The following is a 26,447-nucleotide window of genomic DNA, read 5'->3' on the forward strand; positions in this document are numbered from 1 at the left end:
AGGTAAATGTGTATAATCACTAAGAGAAAATTGTTGCCTGCAATTAGTAGGGATTCAGTAAGATGGAAAAGAAAACAGAAAATAAGTTGAACAAGCTCCTCTGAAAGAACAGCAGACCCTGTGAGAAAAGACACAAAGAAAGAATCCCAGTTGCAGTGTTTCTCCTCAATGCCATTAAAGCATCAGTGGTCAGGACCTGAAATTTATTACTTACTCTTTTCCTATCAGATTGGCAACAATTCAGAAGTTTGGTGCTACTCAGTAATGGCCAGAGTTTTGAGGAAACTATAACTCTCATACCCTGTTGATGGAAAGGTAAAATGATACAAAGGTTCTGGAAAATTATTTGGTGATAGCTAACAAAATGTAAAATGTACATATTCCATGACCCAGCAATTCCACTCCTAAGAATGTTACTGACAGTCATGCTGGGAAAGAATATGCACCAGAATTTTTATCGAAGATTATATTAAACAGCAAAATACTAGAAATAATTCTAATGACCCTCAATGAGGGAACGACTCAGTTATATGCATCCAGTGGAATACTCTACAGTGACTAAAAATAGTGACATCCTTATGTTCCGATGTGAAAAGATCTCCAAGCTATATTAGTGAAAAAAATGCAGAATATTGTATATCTTGTGATAAGTAAAATAAAAGAATATGCATAGATAATTTTTCTGGAATTATTCACAAGAAAATATGATCACAATTGGAAAGTAGTCCAAGGGTTTAGGGCAGGGGTAGAGAAACAACTTTTGCTTTCCAATTTGTTCATTTTGTTCAGTTTGAAATTTTTATTATGCACAATGATTGTGTTTGTTTCCAAGTGTTCACTACTGTTGGCCCAACTTAACATGCTTTAAAGAGTATCCATATTACCCCTAAACCAGCTCTTTTTTTTATGTTACCTAAACTGGATAATAGCCCGAACCATTCACCTATAAACCGAATCTGAAAATTTGAGTAATTTTAAAAAATCAATTATATTCTTTCAAGTACCAAAAAAAAAAAAATTATACAGTCTAACTGCAGAAACCTGCAGGGAAAATAAGATATAGGGTAGATAAGCACACATAAATTGCCTGTAATTTTAGCATTCAGAAAAATTACTGTTCAAAGTTTGCGTATGTCTTAGAGAAACAGAGAGAGATGTTGGCAATAATGAGCTTATAGATGGTACCTAAAGACATAGGGATGGGTGAAATCACAAGTGAACATGCAAATAGACAGTATATATATATATATATATATATATATATATATATATATATATATATATATTTTTTTTTTTTTAGAAAATTCAGTTACAACAGAAAGGAGAATCAGAGGAATGTGTATCACATGTGAGCCCAATTTTGTATAAGAAAATGGATATTATGACTTTCTATGGTTTTCAGTTATTACTTGTATTTTCCTAGGTCAATGTTTCCTTGTTCATTCGTAACTTAGCCACATTTTTTAAAGTTTATGTTAAATAGTTTATGAACTATAGCATAATATACTATGTTCCCATTATATTAAATGGTTCCTAAGTGACGTGAATGTTAATAACCCAAGACAACTAATAAACACATTCCAAACCCTTATTATTTACCAGCCTCACGCTAAAAGTGTGAATATAATAATAACAAATAAAAATAAAAGCCCTGATGAGAAGTTACATAACCAAATTATGCATAAAATCTTAGTGACAAGCCAAATATTAATCTCAGGTCTCATCACTCCGAATCCAGTGACGTTTATACTACACCCTAAAAACAGTGTCATGTTGTGACTAGTCCTGGCCATCAGCCATCTCCAGCCTAAGCAGATCATCAAAATCCCTTTTATAGCAAAAAAATGAAGCAAACTCGTTTTTAACCATCTTGACCACTGAGAAGTAGTAATGGTAATGTATGTCATTCCGAGACTTGAATGTTTTATTGTTACCAGCATTTTCTATTAATTGTATGTCTACTAAATGATTTCTCTTAAATCATCTAGAACATGAATGAGAAGAAAATTTTGCTGAGGACTAAAATGTGTTTTCTGTATAATACTAGTATTATTATATCACAAAAGCCAATTCAACTAATTTCTTTAATCCTGGAGTTGATAAGAATATTTAAAATAAAAGAGAACTGACCATTTGTACTTAACTTGGGGAATTAGTAAAAAGCATACTACGATGAGACCTTAGATAATAAAAGCATTAGCTGAAACTAAAAGAGAATTCTGTATAAACTCAAAAATTTACAAAAGACTCAAGCACAATTTGAACAATTTATCGTCAGCTAAACATAGACCAAAAAATCTAAGTATTCTGTTCATTTCAGAGAACACTAATATCTATTAAAAATAGATTTTTATAAGCATTAAATATGGTAACAGTGAGTTAAACAAACCCAGACTTCTCAGAATATGTAATGTTTAACTCTTGATAGTCTCTTAGGGTTAAATATATTAGCCAGAATTCTCCAAATTTTTAAGACTACAGACCTCAGTTTTTTCCACTTCTTTTAGAAGCTCTATTAGAGGGACATAGTTGGAAAACACTGCTCCAAAGAAAGAATGCGATTGAAGGTCGATAGAAGCAGACCCTAAGCATAGTTCGAGAAACTTTATTATCTGTAACCTTGAAAGTCATCACTCTTGTGTTGCTTGTATTCACTTAAAACCCTCATAAACTTTCAAGGTTGGGAAGGACAAGTTTTCTGTTAAGGGAACAAATCAAAACTAGCCCCAGGCAAAATGATGAAGTAAACAAAGTCTATTTTTGGCTTTTTACCTTCTATCATCATGTTTTCTTTCTACTACTGACAATTCACTCAGGTTGTCATCTCTCCTCCCGGCACTAGACCCTGTTTTTCCCAGAGGGTGTTCAAACATGGCCAATTATACCTGCCTCCAAGTCCTCTCCCTAACGAAAATCCAGTTTCTGCTTAGGATACACCACCTCTAGGAATCACTGTCTTTCAGATGGAAAGCTCTTTCTAAGGGCTCAACAAATGCAGGCACTTGTGGCATTTTGGGCCCTGTACCTGGAAGTGAGGAGAGTTACTCTTGGGCAAAGTCCTTGTTGGAAGCTTCTCAAATTATATCTCACTAGTCATCTTATAATTTGCCTACTATCAACACTGATTCTGGAAAAAAAATATATGATTTCTCAGGAAAAACAGAGTTACATTGAGCTGTAGAAGCAACTCTGCCTTTTGGAATAGAAAGGGCCGGGAGTCAGAGGCGTGATTTTACTCTGGTCTCTATTACCAGCTGGCTCCCTAACACCTGATGTCACTGTGCCTCAGTATTCTCATCCATGCAATGGGAATAACACATTCTCAGTACTTTGAAGATGTTAAAATAAGACTTATCAATAGATATGATACTGTTTGGAGCAGCCAAAAGGCAACATGACATTCTTTCAGCAACTTTGTTGCATATAAGGTTATTAGACTTGGCCCAAAACTTTTCAAAATGGCCCAGTTAGTGCTCCCAAAATGAATTATAGAATATCATACCTGAAATTGCTCTTACATGTCACTGAGTATAAGAGAGGATACTCATGCCCCCCAAATTTAAGCAGGATTTACTCAAGGTAAAGCCAAGACTGGAACCTAATTATCTAAATCTGGACCAGAGGTTTTCCTGCTATGCCAGGACACTGATGGAGTATCCTTAGTCATCCTGGAATTGAAAACCACGAATGAGAGACTGAAATCAGGGCTGGGTCAGGAATCTTGGCTTTCTTGTCTGTCAATCAAGGAACAAGAGTCATGATTCTATAACCTAAGAATTAGTGATATATTAGGTCCATAGTTCTGCAGAAAATCCAAGGAATATGGCATGGAAAGCTTGCTGAAAAGTATTCAATCAACACAGAAAAAGACGTTTTCTCTTTCCTCTTCCATCCTCTTCACATGCAGGAATGAGTACAAAATCTTTGCATATGTTGCTCAGCTTCCTCATGTCACCTCTGGCTGCCCTGCCATGGACCTTTGCTTCTGCCCTGACGCCTGTTTGCCCAAAGCCTTTTAAAATGCTTTCTAAACATATTGCATTCCAAGATTTCACTCCCTAAACCATCTTAAAACACAATTATATTAAATATAATTTTGAAGTAAAATAAGTTATAATTTACCTCTGCATAATTCATTTAATACGGCAATTATTTCTTGCATAGCTTAAAAAACATAAGCCCTTAGGCATCTCTAGATTTGAATCTCAGACCAACCATTTACCAGCTGTAGGACTAAGAAAAGAAGTGTAATTTCTCCCTTCTTCAGATGCCTCGGCTATAAATTGAGGATGCTAAATGGACTGACTACCTTAGAGAATTAGTGTGAACAATAATAGAGCTGATAAAGAGCTTTAAAAAGTCTTAAAGGTTAGCAATTGTGTAATCTTAGGAGAAGCTATACAGATATTCTTTGGACTATTCTTTCAATTTTTCTTACGTTTGAAATTTTTCTAAATAAAAAGTTAGAAAGCCCTCCCTCCTAAAATTCAGCTGCTATCAGGAATATAATTACAGTTATTGTTGGAATCAGTATGCATACTTGGAAATTCTTGGAAAGTGAAAACAACTAACTTCTACAGAACGTTTCAAATGTAATGAAATTTGTATTTAAATTTAACAACTTATTAAGTAATTTATTAAATTTCATAATTAACTACTGTCATATTTTCTGTGTATTTAATTAAGCACTTATTTATTTGAATTTTTTAGTTTCTGTGTTTTAGAAAAAATAAACCTTATACTTTTCCTTTCATTTTGTACTATTTCGCAGAAAAGCAAGCCTCTGAAAAGCTGGAAGGTTTTGTGCCTGAGGGAATAAATAATCCTGCATCTATTTTACCTCTTTTTTTTTTTTTTTTTCACAGTAAATATTAGGCAAAGAAAGTAGAGCACAATTAAACTTTTCAGTCCTCTTCCCTATTCCACTGGGATCAATATCTTAGTAAAGAGATAGGTACCCTTCCATGTTGCCAAGTTGATAAGATGAGAAGCGCAGTGAGAATGATGCTTATTGAAGAGGAGGTTATTTTGTACAACTTCATGCTCTGTGTGCAAATCACTGTAAGAGGTACAATGGGGAGACCATCACAAACGACAGGAGAGAACTCAGGCAAAAGCAGCACCATGTATCATTCAGAGCACTCATTCTGAAATTCCAATTCAGGCTGCGCAGTTTTCTTACATGAGGTCAAGAAGAGCCAGATGGGGGCCAAGTAATCCATTTAGATACAGACAGTTCAATTGCCTCAGGGAACTTGTACCATTGAGCAGAACTGGAGTTGGTGCAGCGTTGATTGTGGTTTTCCCGTGAGCAGAATGTACGGTTTTGTACTTGGTGGTGGTTGAGTGATTAAACATCTTCTGTCTTTTTTATGAGAAATCACTTTGGCCTACTTTCCTAGGCTTAGTTTTTACAGTCTCATTTCACTGATTTTTTTTATTTCAGGCATGGTCAGATCTCACATGAATACCGAACTCACTTGATCAGTGAGTCAGTCAAAAATAACTTTTCAGGCAAGCAGGAAAATGAAGTCTGAGGAAGCAGCTGCCCTAGACGGTGATAAGTCCCCGTGGGAGCAGGAAGAGAAGGAAAAAGAAGGAAATGAATCTATGAAATATGATAGGGCTTTTGGAGTAAAAACAAACTTCTGGTAGGAATACACCATATCTGATGGAACTCTAGGAAAAAATTAAGGATTGGGTTAGAGAAAACAATGCAAATGAAAAAGACGGGAAACAGGTTTATGAGAAAGGAACCATAATTCCAAACTAATTAGATTTATACTGAACAATAGTCATAATGATGAAAACATTGATTATTAAACTAAAAATGATTATTCCGTTATACCCAGAAGACTGAAAAAAGTAGGCATGATTGCAAAGCAAGCAGGATGATATTAAGAGGATAAATTTTCATAAAAGTCACTAGTGCCTAAACATAAACAAATAATAGGATAAAAATATTGAAAAATATGCAGTAAATACTATAAAAAACATTTTATTTTATTGTATTTTTTAGGATTTTTATTTAAAATATATAGCTAACATATAATAATATATTAGTTTTCGGTGTACACTATAGTTGTTCAACATTTATATATCTAAAGAAACACCATGATAACACCAGCAACCATGTGACACCATACTATGCTGTCACAATATTATTGACTATATTCCTTATGCTGTACATTACATCCCCATGACTTACTTGTTTTATACCTGGAAATTTGAAACTCTTATTCCCCTTCCCTTTCCCTCACTTTCTAATTTTTCAATTACAGTTGATATTCAATATTATTTTATATTAATTTCAGGTGTGCAGCATAGTGGTTAGACATTTGCATAACTTAAAAAGTGGTCACCTTGATTAGTCTAGTACCCACCTGGCACGATACATCGTTATTACCATATTTTCAACTATATTCCCTATGCTTTACTTTACATCCCCACGACTGTTTCATAACTACCAATTTGTATTTCTTAATGCCTACACCTTTTTCACCCTGTCCTCCAATTCCCCTCCATCTATCAGCTGAATCTAGTACCCATCTGACACCATACATAGTTATTACAATATTATTGACTATAATCCTTATGCTATACCCTACATCCCCACGATTACTTTGTAACAATTAATTTATACTTCTTATTTTCTTTTGCTTTTCCACCCATCCCCTAAACTTCACTCTAATCTGGCAACCATCAAAATATTCTCTGTATCTATAAGCTTGTTTCAGTCTTGTTTGTTTATCTGTTTTGTTCTTTATATTCCACATATAAGTGAAATCACATTGCAATTGTCTTTCAACTCAGCACAATACCATGCAGGTCCATCCATGCCACCACAGATGGCAAGATCCCATTCCCTACCACGGCTGAGCAATATTCCACTGTATACATGTACCACTTCCTCTTTACCCATTGATCCATCGATGGACACCCAGGCTGCCTCCACGTCTTGGCCATTGTAAACAATGCTGCAATGAACATATGGGTGCACATGTCCCCTCGAAGTAGCATTTTGGGGTTTTTTTGGCTAATTACCCATAAGTGGTATTACTGGGTCCTTTTTGTTTCTTGTTATAGCCTTCGTTTTAAAGTCTACTTTGCCCGATGTAAGTATTGCTACCCCAGCTTTTTTTTTCTTTTTTTTTTCATGAAATACCATTTTGCATCCCTTTACTTTTAGTCTGTTTGTGTCTTTTTATCTGACATGAGTCTTTTGTAGGCAGCTTATCCTTATCCATTCAGCCATCCTATCTTTTGATTGGAGCATTTAATCCATTTACATTGAAAGCAATTGCTGATAGATATGTAGTTATTGCCATTTTATTATGCAATTTTTTGCCTTTTCTTTCTCCCCCTCTTAAAGAAGTCCCTCTTACATTCTGGGTAATACTTGTTTGGTAGTGATGAATTCCCTTTGCTTCTTCTTGTCTGGGAAGCTCTTTATCCATCCTTCGATTTTAAATGATAGCTTTTCTGGGTAGAGTAATCTTGGTTATATGTTCTGGCTTTTCATCATGTTGACTATTTCTGCTAATCCCTTCTGTCATGCAAAATTTTTGTTGAGAAATCAGCTGACAATCTTTTGGGGGAGCTCCCTTGTAAGTAACTAATTGTTTTTCTTTTACTGCTTTTAAAATTCCCTCTTTGTCTTTAACCTTTGCCATTTTAATTATTATGTGTCTTGATGTGGACCTCTTTGAGTTCATCTTTTGGAGGGCTCTCTGTTTTTAGTCACTATTTCTTCAAATACGTTCTCAATCCCTTGCTACTCTGTTTTCCTTCTGGTACCCCTATGATGCAAATGTTGTTACATTTGATGTTGTCCCAAAGGTCTCTAAACGATTCTCATTGGGGGGATTCTTTTTTCCTTTTGCCGTTCTGCTAGCTTCTCTTCCAAATCGCTGATTCGATCCTCTGCTCCATCTAGTCTCCTGACTATTCCTTCTACTGCATTCTTCATTTCATTTATTGTGTTCTTCACTTCTTTTTTTTTTTTTTTTTTTTTTTTAAAGATTTTATTGGGGAAGGGGAACAGGACTTTATTGGGGAACAGTGTGTACTTCCAGGCCTTTTATTCCAAGTCAAGTTGTTGTTCCTTTCAATCTTAGTTGTGGGTGCCGTTCAGCTTCAAGTTGTTGTCCTTTCAGTCTTAGTTGTGGAGGGCACAGCTCAGCTCCAGGTCCAGTTGCCGTTTTTTTTTTTTTTTTTAGTTGCAGGGGGCACAGCCCACCATCCCTTGTGGGAGTCGAACCGGCAACCTTGTGGTTGAGAGGATGCACTCCAACCAACTGAGCCATCTGGGAGTTCAGCGGCAGCTCAGCTCAAGGTGCTGTGTTCAATCTTAGTTGCGGGGGCGGAGCCCACCATCCCTCGCAGGACTCGAGGAACTGAACTGGCAACCCTGTGGTTGAGAGCCCACTGGCCCATGTGGGAATCGAACCAGCAGCCTTCGGAGTTAGGAGCATGGAGCTCTAACCGCCTGAGCCACCGGGCCGGCCCCGTGTTCTTCACTTCTGACTGGTTCTTTTTTTATGGTTTCTATGTTCATTTTTTTATTCCTGATATCTGTGTTGAAGTTCTCACTAAGTTCCTTGAGCACTCTTATAACCATTGCTTTGAACTCTGTATCTGGTAGGTTGCTTGCCTCCATTTCTTTTAGTTCTTTTTCTGTAGTGTTTTTGTTCTTTCATTTAGGATATATTTCTTTGTTTCCTCATTTTGGCTATCTCTCCGTATTTGTTTCTATGTTTTAGGTAGGACAGCTGTGTCACAGCCTTGCCAGGTGACCTTATGTAGTAAGAGTCCAGTGGGGTCCCCTTATGTACAATAGTCTCCCTGTTCACCTGAGCCAGGTGCTCCAGGAGTGTCCCTTGTGTTGGTTGTCTGTTCTCTCCTGTTATAGTTGAGACTTGATTGCTGTTGGCACGGCAGTATGTGATATTGACCCTCAAGCTGACTGGCTGTGGGGTTTGGCCAAATCCACAGCTTATGGGCTGCTATATGGGGTGCTTACACCATGGAACAGGATTGCCCCAGTAGGCTCTGGTGACTGTTGAGACCACCCTTTTCGTGTGCCACTGTGGGCTAATCGGGTGGTGCTCTGCTGTCATGAGCCATCCTCCAGTTATGTTGGTTCTGGGGCCTCTTGGGAGAGCTCTGGTGCAGGTCCAGGTCACTCACTGCCTGTAACCAGCTGGGGATTACCCATTAGGAGCTACAAAGCAATCCACAGTTGGTTGTTGCCTCTGCTATACCTGGAGGTGTGTGGGAGAGACCAGGCTGTGACCCAAGGATGGCTGCCAAAAGTACTGGGTCGGGTAGCTCTACAAAAAGCCAGGACACTGATACCCACTGCCATCTGCTGGTTACTGTAGGGTTCAGCCACTGATAAAGCCTCCTGCTGTATGCAAATTGCGTGAAGTGGTTCCCAGTGAGTCAGCCGGGTAGGGCAGCGGGGCTCACTAGGCCAATCAGATTCAGATTCGGCCTGTGGGGGTGGGCTCAACACAGGAAAGGTGGAGTCTGCCTGCCAGCTGAACAAGAGAATCACCCCACATAGGGGAAACAGGAATTGTCCCTCCAGCCGTCTCCCCTGAAGTTATACAACTCAGTCTCTCCCCATGTCTCCAATGCTCCCGGTGTCACCGTCCCTCCACTGGAGGCCAAGGTGAGTGCCTGAGAGTGAGTCCGGATGCATGCTTTTTAAGAGGACGTCTGAGTTTCCCACAGCCTTCCACCCCACCTGCATGGTTGGAATCCCCACTGTTTGATACAGCCGGATATTGTGGGGCTTCTCTTCCTGGCACTACTACTCCAGGCTGGGAATACTGGTGTGTGGCTGGGGTCCCTTGATCCTCTGGGGGGATCCTCCATGGCCAAGATATCCCTTTGGATTCTCAACCACCACACAGAGGTTTGGGGTGAGCCCATTTCTCATCTTGCCCCACTACTGGTCCCGACGTGGTTTCTTCCCTAGTTATAAAACTTCTAGATGTCAGATGGTTCTCCAGGTTGGTTGTTCTGTAATTTAGTTGTAATTTTGATATGTTCATGGGAGGAGGTAAGCACAGTGTTTATCTACTCTGCCATGTTGAATTTCTGAGCCTTAGAAAACATTTTAAATGATTGAAACCACAGCGGGACAGTTGGCATTTGATATCTTTTGTAAGCTATGTACATGTATTACTTTATCAAATGTTTTTAAAAGCAAGGAAAATATGACAATATTTTTATGACTTGGTATTACTTTCTGGTGTCTTACATCTTACAAAAAATTGGTAACATCAGTGCTGGTTGAGGAAGTAGATATTAATCTAATATGCCTTTTAAAGAAAGAGTTCATAAAGGAGAAATGCTCTGAAAGGCAACAGAATAAACATTGCAAACATGCAGCACCCCAGAGGGATTAGGACATGACTCTTTGCTCCTCAACAGAAAGGCAGCAGACTCTCCATTCCAGGTCTAGCAGCCAGAGCTGAGAGCACGAAGCGAAGGGAGAGGAAAGAAGCTTGTCTCATTGTAGTTTGATTGGCTAATTTAATCACTTTTGAATTTTTCAAAATAGACATAATTATAAATTGTTTGCTTTTAATTCCAAAATACAAATGCATTTCCCTTTTTAACACCACTTTCACCATATATATTTTATTTATATTACAAGGTTTTGTGTGTTTTCCTTTCCCTGCATTTTCTGGCTTTCTGGGAATACGGTCTATTACCTTATAACAAGGGAGCAGTATTGGGCCTGTGAAAAACGCAGTTAATTGTCATTAAAAGTTCAGTTGTTGTAATGAACTCACAGATGTCAGGATATGTGCACGTCTGATTTTCATTTGTAAGAGATGCTTTCATTACCACCGCATTAGTCAGGGGTATCTGTTTAAACGTGTTGGTAGTTAGTTGATGCAGAACATCTGGCCACATTGGGTTTGATGGCTAGGTGACTGCAGCTTTTCTGGTGCCTGCCAAGAACAATGTCAGTAAATCAGGTTCCCAGGTGTTGTTAATTATCCCTTCAGGGAAAGTGGTAATGGATTCATAAAATAAAAGAATTAGAAGTATCAAAAAAGGTCATTAGGTCCAATAGCCTTCTAATATTTAACTCTATATTACTTATTACCTAAAAGATTCTCCTACATGAACTTTGGTCATGTCTTACTAAAAATGTTATATCATTTTTATTAATAGCGCAAATTGATAATTTAGTGTGATGTTTCTCATCGATGTCCCATTAAATGGCATTTGATTCTCTCCATTAATTCTCGTAACCTTTACCACTAGCAAACGGTTGCCCAAGTGTGCAGGATATTATTTTTCTTTTCTGAAGTCATCTTCAAACTGAACATATAGAAGAAATGTGTTTTATTTTTCCCACTCCCTAATGTCCAATAAAGATTTTATTCAAACACCAATAAGCTAGATGTCAACTTTATCTTTAAAATGTCTACATCTTTAAATTATGAAACAAAATATTAAATGTATGGGGCACACAAGAAGTGCAAAAACCTTTTTAACTGGATTAAATATAGTAAAGGAATTTGAGTGCTGGGGCAGAAGAGAAAATCTGATTCCAGAAGTAATCAATACATCCTCCATAAATAATTCAGTCTATTCCTATTGGAATTAGCTTTTCATTTTTAAAAACACCGAGTGCATACATTAAAATTCATGACTGTTCTAAAACAGTTGTTTCATTTGTGAATGCTTATGAGAATAACCACTAAGTTACAAAATTAGTTCCCACAACTTAGAAAGCAACAAAATTGACATTTCCTGGGAGAAAATTAGACTTTTCAAAAGAGACCAAAAGAAAGTTTATCTTATTTTTGGTGGGATCTTTAATTGGAGGGAAGGGTAATAATTATAGCTTTACAGTTGTTCTTACAAATCTACAATGAAATGGTAAAACCAGAATCTAGCAAGATGTTTGTCCTCCTTTTGATATTCAACATTTTTTCAGTAATAAAGAGGCGATAAATATATTTGAGGCCTACCTTGTCAGCAAGAAAAGGATAAATGGCTCACTTGTAGGAGGTCGTTTCAACTTTCCAATTATCTGAATACCATTTAAGAATGACCTTTTCCAAATGTGTTAGGTAGAACACTAGTTCCTGGAAAAAAAAAAAAAAATTCTGCTTGATCAATTAAGGAGTGGGACCCATTTTTGATGGCTCATCAGAGCCCTTTCCCATTTCCTCCCCTCGCCCATCATATCCAGAAACAGAGCCAATTTACAATGCCCTAAGAATGACTCTGCCCTTTGTAATGAAAATCCTAAAAATAATAACCGTTTTATCCTCTGTGAGAACAATGTGATCTACACACAAATACACACATACATATATACACATTCCCTAATACAGCAATCATATCCAAGGACCACAGCAGGGGGCAAAGTGTTAAACATGGTAAAACATGATGCTTTTTTGCTGTGTTCCACAATCCCTCTTTCAAATTATCAAAATGGTTTCTTAAAATTTGCTGTTTAATGTTGTTCTAACTTAAAATTTATCTTGCACTGTGCAATGTCAGTTTTAAATGCAAATATAGGACCATTTAATGTATATGCAGAATCATTGAAATTACATAATTTGTATCCTGTAGCGTATACATGCATATGTATTTCACTCTTACCAGAACTGTGGAAATGCTACACAAAATTAACTCAAGTGTTTGTATTTCACTTCTTGATATGTTCGCATCCTACCCACAACTTTTACTTTTGTTTTATTGATGAATAAGGAAGAACTGGAAGGAAAAAAGAACTGTAGGTTGCCCTATCTTTCTTTTTCCTTTTCTATCATCATTTTCAGCATAAGCGATTGGCTACTAAATGGACGTAATACAAGTAAGAAAGGCTGCAATAAGGTTCTTGGTCATTCACAGTTTCTTAGCACACCATTGTCTTCTTTCTGCATTCAAAGATAATTCTGGTTGATATGGAAAACATCACCTCTCTGGGCTGTCAACACCCTTACTTACTCAGCCACAGACGTGACACATTTTCCACATGCTCTGGCTGTGCTCTTGCTGATCTCACACACATTGTGGGATAACAGAATTCTGTGCTCATGGGGTACCATGAGCCCTTGGGTGAATGGGGCAGCCGGAAATGGGGGCAGACACGTGTATTGCACATTTCTCCTCAGCTCATGGCCATGTGTCATTGTACAACCAGGTTTCAATTATAAAACGCAAGTTCAAAGATAAAATTATGAAGAATTTTAAGATGGCCACAGAAGAGTATTACACCGACCTGGGCCCTTTCTGAGGACAGAGCCTGGTGATGCCACTACACAGGCCACATGGCCAGGGGCTGGGCCCTGGTCCTGCCAGGAACACTTTGCCTGTATTTCAGTAAGACTTCGCTGCTTGTCCATGTCCTCCTAGAGGATAAAGTAACATAGAGAAGAGACTTCAAAAACATGTTGATAAGTATTTTCATAGAATCTTTTTAAAGTGGCTTTAAGTATTTGACACCTACACGAGGACAGTAATCCTAAAAACAAAAATGCCCAGCGTAGTTTTCAGGAAAAAAGTAAACTGAAGAGAGATAAAATAAATTAATCAAACGTTAAAATGAATCAGTGGTTAAAGTTCGACTTTGATAAAGCCATACTCTCACTCTATTGATGAAGGCCACTGTTAAGTGATATTTTTTATTTGAAACTACTGCTCTGACTTAGAAAAAGGTAGTATGTGAACCCTAATATTCACTGGAGAAGCCAATGATCTGTAGAAATTTGAATACCAAGCCTTAGAGACATCTTGTTTGTGCTCTGTTGAGACTAACCGTATTCATAATTCTGTTCCAGAGACTGAATTGTGAGCCATAATAAAATATCAGACAGTACTACTTTAGAATTCAATATTTATCTTATTCTGTTTCAGTACATATTACAAAATTTGGTAACATGCTAGCCTTCAGACATAAGACGCTAGACATCTGACTTACTCATTGGAAACAGGAGAGCAAGCATAACAGTTAGTTTTGTTGCCCTCCTAGAAGAAAAGAAAGGACAAAACATTAAAGTTAAGGATCTAAGAATTTGTCTCCTCCAAATGTGAAATAAATAAGACTTGTCTAGCCCATGGAATGATAGACCTTATTGACATGATAAATGGCACAAGTTTAGGAGAACCCCCAAATACTGTATCCTACACTTACTGAAGCATACTGGGGAAGTTATTGTCTAGAAGCATGATTATTTTAATTACACTGTATATTTTGCTTCAACTGTTTGTTTGATTTTTTTGTTTTCTGGCCCATGGTCAACATATAGTCACCATCACAATGAGATGTTTTGACACACAGAATACAGATGTGTTCTAGCTGAGCTACCTCAGCATGTGCCTCCCTGGTGAATCTCAGGCTTCCTGGAAGCACTTATCTTTTGGGAACCTTGGCATTGACTTAAAGATTGCCTAGATCAGAGCTGGGAACCTTAGAATGACTGGACCATGCGTATATGCTCTTTGTTCATCGATTCATTCAATCAGCTAATGTTTATTCAGCATCATGTATGTGCAAGCACAATATTATGGAGATTACAAATATTAATCACAGGAACCTTCACTTTAAAGGACATCTAGAGGTGGAGATAAAACATCTGTAGTCATAACTATCTCATACGGTAGAAAGTGGAAATTATAGGGAAAAAACTCATACATGTAAGGGAGTTTAGAAGAGAAAATGGGCTGCTTTCTCTTATGTGCAATTTATATGATTATGTACTGGGAAAACTAGTTAAAATCAAGTAAAAACCATGAAACAAATCAGATACTTCATTAAGTTAAAAAGAAACACTGAAAAATTGACAAATTTCTTACATAATAAAGTTAATCAGTTAAAATATAATGGGAAAAGCCAGATAATAATGACCAAGGAAAACACAACATACTTAATAATAAATATAAAGAAGCAGAATTTGGACATTTTGAGATAAAATGAAAACAGGTGGAGGAAACAGTATATGTAAATGCACAGGAAATTAGAAGTGAATAGGCGTCACACATAAAAAACAGTTTGTCCTTTAGAACAGTGCTTCTGCAATTTTAAGGTGCATATGATTACCTGAAGATCTTGTTAAAATGCAGGTTCTGATTCAGTAGGTCTGGAATGGGGCCTTAGATTCTACGTTTCTAACAATCTCTCAGATACTGTCAGTGCTACCAATTTATCAGCCACGCTGCATAGTAGGAGTTTAGAGTACATGAAGCATACAAGAGAAAAGCTCATTGGGAATGTTAAGTGGAACAATGAATTTAGGCTAAGTTTGGGCTTTATTATATAGAAAATAAAGATTTCTGAAAACAAATTATTTTTATCAATGCTGAACTCTTTTAAAGTTAATAAAGCAACTGCGTTTAGGACAGATATGTTTTTCCTGAGTTGAATAGCTTCTCAAAGACCAAATGATTAAAACCTGTATTTTCACAACCAAATGATGAGCTTTTGGTACATGAGTATCGAGGAACCTGCCTCCTTAACAACCTCCCATGCAGGTTGGACGTTTTGGAATCACTGGACCATAAGTTCCTACAATGTATGTAACTTTCTCAGATTTGTATTACCAACGTCTTCAGAGGAGGAGGATTCTAGAAACCATATGTAACACAGCTTTCATGGGTAATGTCTGGGTAGAGGAAGTTTGTGTTATAAATTCAATTTGAAAAACAAGGCCGAGAATCAAACGATATATAAAATGTCTTGGTTAAGCAGGGATTGTTTCATGAATGCAAGGAGAGCTGAATTTTTAAGATCTGAATTCTCCCCCAGCTTTTCCTATCTTGAAAAATTGCCCTACTATATATCAATTTGCTGAACCAAAAATCTGAGAGGTATTTATAATTGCTGTATCTCCCTCATCTCCCACATCCAGTTATTCACTAAGCACTGGGTATTCTGCTTCCCAGATGGATTTCAAATCTAATTAATGTATCCTCTACCCTCACTGTATGCCAGGGAATCCTGATTACTGGACTAGACTACTACAAGAGCTTCTTAACTGGTCTTGCCACTTCCTCTCTTTCCCATGCCCCCCAATACATTCCTCACAAAGGAGACAGAGGGAGCTTTTTAAGATATATATCCCATCAGTTCATTTCCATGATTAAAGCTGTATATGGGTGCCCACTGCACTTCAAATACAATCCAAACTCCTCACTGTGGCTTGTAAGGCAAATTTATCCCCTTCTTCTACCTCCAGTAATGCTTCACCACATGCCAGCCTTCTTGTATTTTCCTAGACTCTGAGGACCTCTTTCTTGCCTTAGGGCCTTCACATGTACTTATCTCTCTTCTTGGATGATCATTTTCAGGAAGGCATTTCCTAATCACTCTATAAGTGGAAGTCCCTCACATCCCCCAAACTTTGTTATTGCAGCATCCCAGTCCCTTCCTGTATATTATTCTACAAATATGGTAACATACTCGTTTTTTAAAAGATTTTTATTAAAACGTAGGTAATATACAATATTATATTAGTTTCAGGTGTACACCACAGTTAGTCAACATTTGTATACCTAAAGAAGTGATCACCATGATATGTCCAGCAACCACCTGACACCTTATCATGCTGTCACAATATTATTGACCATATTCCCCATGCTGTACATCACATCCCCATGGTTTAATTGTTTTACACCTGGAAACTTGAACCTCATATTCCCTTTCACCTTTTCCCCTCTTTTTAAATTTTTAATTACAGTTCAGATTCAATATTATTTTATATTCATCAGGTGTACAGCATAGCGGTTAGGCATTTATATAATTTAAGAAGTGATCCCCCTAACTAGTCTAGTACCCACTGGCACTATACATAGTTATTACCATATTATTGACTATATTTCCTGTGCTTTACTTGCATCCCCATGACTATTTTGAAACTATCAATTTGTACTTCTTAATCCCTTCACTTTTTCAACCCTGCCCCCAAATCCCCCTCCCATCTATCACCCCAATAAATCTAATATGCATCTGACACAATAGTTATTGCAATATTATTGACTATATTCCTTATGCTGTAGCCTACATCCCCATGACTACTGTGAAACAACAAATTTGTACTTCTTTTTTTTTTTTTAGAGGAGGACAACACATTTAGTTTTATTTTAATCAAATCACAACACTTTCTTTTCCAACTGTTGCAAATTGCATCTAATTTTCTATTACAGGTCCACTTTTAAAAGTTTTCCTGTCACATTATAGCATGGCTCTTTTTTTATACGGAGAAATAGTCCCAAATTCTTACTCAAGTAAAAATAACTCTGTTCCAGTAAATGGTAATACATGAAATTACAGTAAAGTGGACAGCAGACACTTAAAAGGACAACCAAGAAGTCTTCCAACAGTTTATTAGAAAGAATGTAGACATTAAAACAAAAAAATCCCACCGTCATGAACATAAATTGAGGTTTTCAGCCTGGTACAAGCTGAATCAAAAAAATAAAAAATCCAATAGCGTAGTAACATTTTTTCTCTCATTTGCAACACTGACAGTGCAAATACAAATTTGGCCTAAATATACAGACTCTCAAGCCACAATGTACAGCCTTTCTTTGTCCTCCATGCTAAGAGATATAGACGTTTCAGGGTCAAACAATACCAAACGTACAGGCTTCAGGAACCATCTAAGTTAGGACATTCACTAGTTTTAGCTAAGATACATCTGGATCACTGCCACATGATCCCTTATGTACAATAATGTGAAGTAAATTTTTAGAAAAATCGAACTTTATTGGAACAATCCTGATGAATATAACAGGTTACCAGTTTAAGGTATCAACCAATTTGTTTCAGCCAGTTTGAGTCCATGTTCTAAAACCTAAAACTTAGTTGTCTTTCTGTAAGGCAAGAGCTTCCTATCACTTCAGTATCTCTGTTATGAAATAAAGGAGACTTAGGTGAACTGTTTTCATCTTTCGCTACTGCTGTATCAATTGCCTAGGACCTTGAGAGTGTCATTGCATTCTGGGAAATGTCCATGCATAACGTTATTGCCTCAGTTGACTTAAAATTGCCCCATACAATGGTATATCAACCCTTAGTGAAGGCTTTAAGAAAACAAACAGGTTGAAAATGGGTTAAAAGAAGCAAATACAGCATCTGCCTTTAGAGTTATCAACTCAGGGATTCTCAGTTCTGAAATCTGCAGAGAAGTTGTTTTCTTTCTCAAAATCCAGTGAGTGTATTTCTTACTCCAGATCTGGCATTTTTTCATCACCACTGTCTGTGAATCATCATCTGCTCCATCCACTTCTGGTAAATCTACATCCTCATCACCACCCATGTTGTTCATCATCTCAGAGAAATGAACCAAAGTAGACATGTCTTCATCTGAATCGTCTTCCCGCTCTTTCCAATTATTGAAGTCCACATTAAGCTAATTAAGCTCTGCCCTTTCTTTGGTTAACTTTGGCCATGACTGGCTAGATTCTCCTTTTCATAAACAACATAAAATTGATCAATCCGTTCTTTCATGCTTGGAATCATTTCGATCAATACAGTGAAAAAGATCCATTTCATTTAAATGTTTAAAATTATCATTTCCTCCAAGACAACTGCATGTAAGTTTGGATTTTTCAAAATTTACATTAACATCTTTACTGTCTTCAACACAGAATTCAATGAAGACATAGTCCCTTTGATCACTTTAGTCCCATATCACTTGCAGAAGCAGGCCGTATCATGAACCGGTCAGGGGGGTGGGTGAACGGGTGAGTGGGCCTCTCCCGTGGCAGGTGATGAGCAGTCACCTCTTCTCTGGTGGCCACTCTGGTGTTTTCTCCCCAATGTGGTCTTTCCTCCCCATTTGTACTTCTTTATCCCTTCCCCTTTTCACCCATCCCCAAACCTCCCTACTGTCTGGCAACCATCAAAATATTCTCCATATCTATGAGTTCATCTGTTTTGTTTAGATTTCACATAAAAGCAAAATCACACTGCATCTGTCTTTCTGTCTGACATACTCTACTCAGCACAATGCCCTCCAGCTCCATCCATGCCACTGTAGATGGTGAGAACCCATTCCCTTCTCTGGCTGAGTAATATTCATATATATATATATATATATATATATATATATATATATATGAATATTATATATATATATATATATATATGCCATCTACTTTTTATCCATTCATCCATTGGTGGACATTCAGGCTGCTTCCCCATCTTGGCCATTGTAAACAATGCTGCAATGAACATATGGATGCACATATCCCTTCAACACAGTGTTTTGGACTTTTTCAGTTAAACACCCAGAAGTGAGATTACTGGGTCCTTCTTTGCCTCTTGCTATAGCCTTTGTTTTAAAGTCTATTTTGCCTGGTATAAATATTGCTACCCCAGCTTTTTTGTTTGTTTGTTTCCATTTTCATGAAATTTCATTTTCCATCCTTTACTTTCAGTCTATGTGTGTCTTTCAATCTGAAGTAAGTCTCTTGTAGGCAGCATATGTAAGGGTTTTGTTTTCTTATCCATTCAGCCACCCTATCTTTAATTGAAGCATTTAATTCATTTACATTTAAAGTAATTGTTGATATATATATATATATATATATATATATATATATATATATATATATATATATAGTTATTGCCATATTATTATTCATATTTTTGTTTTTTGTTTTTTCCTTCTTCAAAAAGAAGTCCCTTCAACACTTCTTGTAATACTGGTTTGGTGGTGATGAACTCTTTCAGCTTTTTCTTGTCTGATTAGCTTTTTATCTCTCCTTCAATGCTAAATGATAGCTTTGCCAGGTAATCTTGGTTGTATGTCGTTGCTTTTCATCACGTTGACTATTTGTGCCAGTCCCTTCTGACCTGCAAAGCTTCTATTGAGAAATCAGCTGACAATCTTATGGGAGCTCCCTTGTAGGTAACTAACTGATTTTCTCTTACTGCTTTTAACATTCTCTCTTTGTCTTTAACCTTGGCATTTTAATTATGATGTTTCTTGGATTGAGCCTCTGGGTTCATCTTTTTTGGGATTCTTGGTGTATCCTGGGCTTGCATCTCTATTTCCTTCACCAGATTAGGGAAGTTTTCAGTCATTACTTCTTCAAATAGGTTTTCAATCCCTTGATTTCTCTCTTTTCCTTCTGGTACCACTATGATTCAAATGTTGTTACACTGGATGTTGTCTCAGAGGCCTTTTAAACTGTCCTCATTATTTTTTTTAAAATTATTTTTGCTTTTCCCTTTTCCCATCGGATGTTTTCTGCTATGTTGTCTTCCAAATAGCTGATTTGATCTTGTTCTTCGTCTAGTCTGCTGGTGATTCCTTCTAGTGCATTCTTCATTTCAATTATTGTACTTTTCACTTCTAACTGGTTCTTTTTTATGTTTTTTATCTCCATTTTTATGTTTCCTATCTCTTTGTTGAAGTTCTCCCTGAGATTATTGAGCATCCTTATAACCAGTGGTTTGAACTCTGTTAGATTGTCTCCATATTATTTTTTGTTCTTTTTCTGTAGCTGTGTTTTGTTTTTTATTTGGGATCTGTTTCTTTGTCTCCCCATTTTGGCTGCCTCCCTGTGTTTGTTTCTATGTATTAGGTAGGGGTACTATGCCTTCCAATCTTGGTAGATTGGCCTTATGTAGTAGGTGTCCTCTGTGACCCAGTGGCAGTCTCCCTGGTCACCAGAGCTGCGTTTTCCAGATGTGTCCCTTGTGGGGGTTTTTTGTGCCCGCCTGTTGTAATTAAGACTTGGTTGTATTTGCAAGTCAATTGGAGGGATTCACACTCAGGATGATTGATTGTGAGGACTGACCATGACTACATTGGAGGAGCTGTTGTGCAGGAGCTGACCCTACAGAGCAGGGTTTGCTGCAGCAGGGCTCTGATGACTGCCCAGTCTGTCCATAGGTGTGTCATTCTTGGAGGTGGCTAGGTGATGCTCCAGTTCATTCTGAAGCTGGCCACTGAGAATGCTAACCCCAGGGCCTCTTGGGAGAAGACCCACTTCAGGCCAAGTTCAGCCACAGCCTGTGCCCTACCTGGGGCCACCTGGCATGAACCACAAAGCACTGGGCTTGGATGTGCCTAGAGACTCCAAGCTGTGAACTAAGGCCAGCTGCCACTAGTGCTGATTTTAGGGCTGCTCAGCAAGAGGTACTAGACATGCTGAAGCCAGAACCTGCTTGTTTGGGTTTTGTGCAACTTTGAGAGATTTTAGGAAAGTCCAATGCATGCTCCAAACCAGACTGTTTAAAAGGAAAAGCCACTGGGAGCAGCTTGGGTTTGCCCAAAAGTTGGATGGGGCAGGGTCTCAGGGAATCAGGGGAACGAACTATGTTAGCCAGGTTAATGGAGACTCACATATGCAGCTGCCTGGGTCTGCATGCTGGGAGGAGGAGGGCTCAACAAAGAAGTAATGGCTTTCACCAGCTCCTCCCTCCACAAGAAACTACCCCTCCAGTCCTCATCCTGGAGCCAAACAACTCAGTTTCTCCCTATATGTCCCGGATGCCTTTTGAGCTGTTGCCCCAGTGCTGGAGCTCAGAATGAGTGAGTCTGTCAGTGAGTAAATTCATGTGTGGTCCCTTTAAGAGGAATGCCTGGAACTGCAGCCACCTTCTATCTCACTGAACCAAAATTTCTGCTGGCTTTCACAACCAGAAGTTATGGGGACTTCTCTCCCCAATGTTGGAACCCTGGGCTAGGAGGCCTGGTGTAGGGCTGGCATCCCTCACAGCCAAGATATCCCTCCCCATTCTTAATGGTCACACACAAGTGTGAGACCAGCCCAGTCCATTTCTCTGCCCCTCCTACCAGTCTCAAGGTAGCTTCTTCTCTATGTCCATAATTGTAGGGCTTTGGTTCAGCTAGACTTCAGGTAATTTTCAGTGATGGTTGTCCTGCAGCAAGATACTTATTTCTTTGTATATCTGTTTGTGTCTGTCCCCTACTGGGTTACAAACTCTGTGAAGGCAGAATCTATGTCTTTTTTTATTCATCTTTATAAAGGCAGCATCATGTTCATTTAATTCAACAAATTTGTTGACTATATAAGATGTGGTGTTTTAAGTTCTTGATATACAGCAGTGAATAAAACAGATAGAAATTCTTGCCCTCATGGAACTTATAGTAGTTGTGGGAAACCAACAAGAAATAGATAATGAGGTAAAATTTAAAATATGTCAGATGGTGTATTGGTAGAAAAAAGTAAAATAAGGCACAGAAAAACCAAAGGAAATGGTGGTTATGTATAGGTTTTATTACTTTAAATGGGGGTGTGGTAGGGAAGGTCTCAATTTATAATATTAATAATATGTATCTAACAGATTGAAAATAATGTTAATTTATGTATAATTAATATAATGCATGTTATGTATTATAGCAATGTGTTAGATTGATATAAAAATATAATTATAGATTAATACCTATAACATTAATCAGTTAAAAACATCCTATGTACAGAGAAGAGATATTTGATAAATTCAACATCTCGTCACCATAAAATATCTTTATAACTTAGGACTGAAAAGATACTTTTGAAATATTTTTTAAGATTTTTGGCACAAATCATCAGAATCATACATTCCCTTAGAGTTCCAATCAAGTCAGAAGTTAGAAATGCCAACCAAATACATTTAATATTGACCTAGAAATGCTAAACAATATAATTAGGGAAACGAACAAAAGGATGGAATAAAAGCAAAAGGCATGCATACTGGAAAAGTGGAGTGAAAATTATTTTCATATAATGTAATTATATTCATGGAAAACCATTATACCCAACTAATAACATGTTAGAACTTATAAGTTTCCAGTTAAAACATAAGACGTAAAAAAACTAGAAACATTCTGTTGGGAGAATACCATTCATAATAGCAAGAAAAAAACAACATAGTTCGGATTTGATTTTTAAATAATTTTCAGGAAATGATTTTACTGAAACATATTTTTCAGAACTTGAATAATTTGAGACATGTCATCACCATATATAGAAGACCCAATCATTGAAAATATGTCAACTCTTTCAAATTATTCTATAAATTAACATAACCCAAATCAAAGCCAAAATGAAATTTATGGGAAAGTAACAAAATAAATTTCTGTGGAAAAAATAAAGTATCAGATTAGTCAGTAAAATATGAAAACAAAAAAGAGGAATTTGCCCTACTCAGAATTAAAATATATTACTATTCCACAAAACTCAAAGCAAAGTAATGCTGGTGAAGAAATCAACAGAGAATGCAGTGGAACAAATTAAGAATTCAGAATTATACCTACACATGTGTGGGAGGGAATACAGTATGTAAAAAAGTTGTTATTTTTAATCAATAGAAAAAGTTTGTGCCTTATTTTTTAAAAATATCATTGGTTTACTTTATAACTATTAAAGAGCAAAATAAGTGCTTCACAGATCAAAATTATTCCAGATCAAGTAAGAATTAAATTGTTTTAAAAGTGAGAAAAGCATAGTAGTGTATGTTAGCATGTAACTTGTAATATTTATATAATTGCAGAGCAAATACTATAGGCAGAAAACACAAAAGAATTGATAAAATTTGTCTTCAAAGAAATTAGAAACTTTAGAATGGTACACCAAGCACATACCTAAACAAAAAAGCTTCAGTTATTATAAAGTGTAACATATATGAAAAATTATTAATATTACTAATTTTAATTGGCTATTAAGAGAATGACCAAAAAAGACTGTGCGAAATCAAAATTAAAAAAACAAACTGATCCAAAAATGAGCAAAAGACAGGAACATACACTTCACCAAATTAGATACACAAATGGCAATTAAGTACTAAAAAAATGATTAACATCATGTCATCAGTGAATTGAAAATTGATACAATGACTAGAGAGCACTGAACACCTATTAGAATTCTGGCAAGGATATGGAGCAACAGGAACTCTCGCTCACTGCTGGTGGAAATGCAAAATGGTACAGACAGCCAGTTTGAAAGTTAGTGTGGCAGTTTCTTACAAAGCTTAACATAGTCATGCGAACTCCAGCAATTTTGTTCCTTGGTATTTATTGAAATGAGGTGAAAACTTATATTCACACAAAAACCTGAACACAAATGTTTATAACCACTTTATTAATTATTGCAAAAAACTGGAAGCAGCCAAAATGTCCTTCAATAGGTGAAAGTATGAACAAACTGGTATACCCATAGAATGGAATATTATTCAACGCTAAGAAGAAATGAGCTATCATGCTATGAAAAGACATGGAGGAAACTGAAATGCATATTGCTAAGTGAAAAAGCCAATCTGAAAATGATTCCAAGTATATGACAAACTGGAAAAGACAAAACTGTGGAGACAGTAAAAAGATCAGTGGTTTCTGCAGGGGATGGCGGGAGGAGGTGAGTAGGTCGAGTACAGAGTATTTTGGAAGCAGTGAAATTATCCTGTATGATACCATAATGATGGATACATCGCATTTTATGTTTTTCAAAATCCATAGAACTGTACAGCACAAAGAGTCAACCCTAATATAAACTATAGTCTTTAATAAATAATGTATCAATATTAGTTCATCAGTTGTAACAAGTCTACCACATTGCAAAATGTTAGTAATAGGGAAACTAAGTGGTGGGGAAAGAAAAGGAGTATATGAGAACTCTATACTTTCTGCTTAACTTTTCTGTACACCTAAAAATGTTCCAAAATAATAAAGAATTTTTTTTTACATGGGCTAAAATCACATACAGGAAATTCACTAAAAAATTAAGTGTCCCAAACATTTAGTGACACATTTGTTCCCACTAATAATCCAAGAAATGAACATTGAAATAAGAGTAGAGTACTTTTTTTTGTCTATCAATATAGCAAAGATTAACAGGAATGAAGCTCCTGGGATTATCTTTGTTTTGAGGAAATAGACCCTCTGCTATACAGCCTGTGGAACTGTATCAGGACAAACTTTCTGTATAGATATTTATCAAAATATATCAAATTTTTTTGTCTTGTTCTTTTGTTGCTTTTGGTTTATATACCACATATCAGTGAAATCACACCTCAATAAATTTAATTTAAAAAATATATCAAATTACTAAAATAAAAATATCTACTTCTTTGACTAATGTCCCAAATCTGTGCATTTATATCAAGGAAACAGATAAATTAGAAAATACACAGCTACCATGTTATTCATCATAGTTTATTATAATAACAAAATTACAAACAATGAAAGTCCAATAAAAAGGGATTGGTTAAATATATTTTGTGCATACATATGAAGTATTTAAAATTGTCTAAGTCCATAGGTAATACCATGGAAAGGTGTTTGTTACATTGTATTTAGGATGAAAAGCATGTTACAGAGCCTTGTTATTGTTTTAAATAATATACACACATACGGAAAAGTCTGGGAGACCGCAAACCAGTAATGGCTGTGGCTGGATCATAGGATATTTGTTACTTTAATGTTTTCCTTTATATTTATATTTAATTTCTGTTCTTTATGAACTGTTAATACGTTGCTTATATAAACTTTAAACTATATAAACCTCTTACAAAAGAAAGGTGATAATTCTGACAAGCTAAAATAGAATATTAGCACTTCTTAGATCTGAGAAGGGACCTCAGAGATTGTTTATTAGAGCCTCATTATTTAACAGCTCAGGAATCAAATGCTTTAGTGAAGTGAATTCCCCAAATTGAATTATAGGCAGAACTGGTGTCTTGTGAATCTCAATGCAAAATTCTTTCACAGCACAGTGGCAATCTCCAAACAATGCTTTTAGTAGAAGCACCTTCTAAAATATTATGTGTGTGTATTCATTAAACAAAAACATGCTAATCTCTTTACATGACTTGTTTGTTTTCTATACATTTATGTCTTCTGAATCTCAATCCTATATATTTTTTTCTCCATGGAACAATCGCAATCTAAAGAATCCTTTGTAGGAAAGAATAGAATGACTATATACGTCTGTCTGTGATACACAACCATGCAAATCTTACTTGCATGTTTTTCTTTTATTTTCTCCTATATAAATTTGTTGTCATATAGTTCAACCATAAATCTTTTAACATTGTCAGTAAAATGGAGATATTTTCTATTTCCACCTAAGCGAAAACACATTTCATATCTATCAGCTCCTTTGATCTTTAGAGTAATCAAGATCTAAAATACTGTACCTATAGCCAATAAATTTTTGCAGAGAAAAAAATATGTTGCGGAGAATTAGAGATGTGTCTTCTAATTCCATATACACCAACATATGGTGCAGTTTCTCGGAGGTTCATTTCTAAATATAAATTGTAGATGGATGGGGGATAAAGATAGGCTAGTAATGGATATTACATTTGGTAGTATTTTTCCTTATATGGACTGGTCTGATTTCTTAATAGCTCAACTCTAGATAGTGCCAAAATAGGAAGAGAAATGATCATCAACACACTACTTTTTGGATAAATGTAAAGCAAGTGTTTATAAATTTTGCTTTTCTGAAAAAGA

General features: G+C 36.5%; 1 protein-coding gene and 1 pseudogene across 7 annotated transcripts in view; one reads left to right on the forward strand and one right to left on the reverse strand.

Moving 5' to 3' along the window:
- MAGI2 (membrane associated guanylate kinase, WW and PDZ domain containing 2) overlaps positions 1-26,447 on the forward strand; it is a 1,312,004-nt gene that overhangs the window by 223,841 nt on the left and 1,061,716 nt on the right. The gene's annotated exons all lie outside the window — the stretch shown is intronic.
- On the reverse strand, positions 18,205-18,821 carry LOC109439248 (prostaglandin E synthase 3-like; annotated as a pseudogene).

This window comes from Rhinolophus sinicus, chromosome 4 (genome assembly GCF_057876585.1).
Source record: "Rhinolophus sinicus isolate RSI-liver-muscle chromosome 4, RSI-T2T, whole genome shotgun sequence".
Taxonomy (NCBI): Eukaryota; Metazoa; Chordata; class Mammalia; order Chiroptera; family Rhinolophidae; genus Rhinolophus; species Rhinolophus sinicus.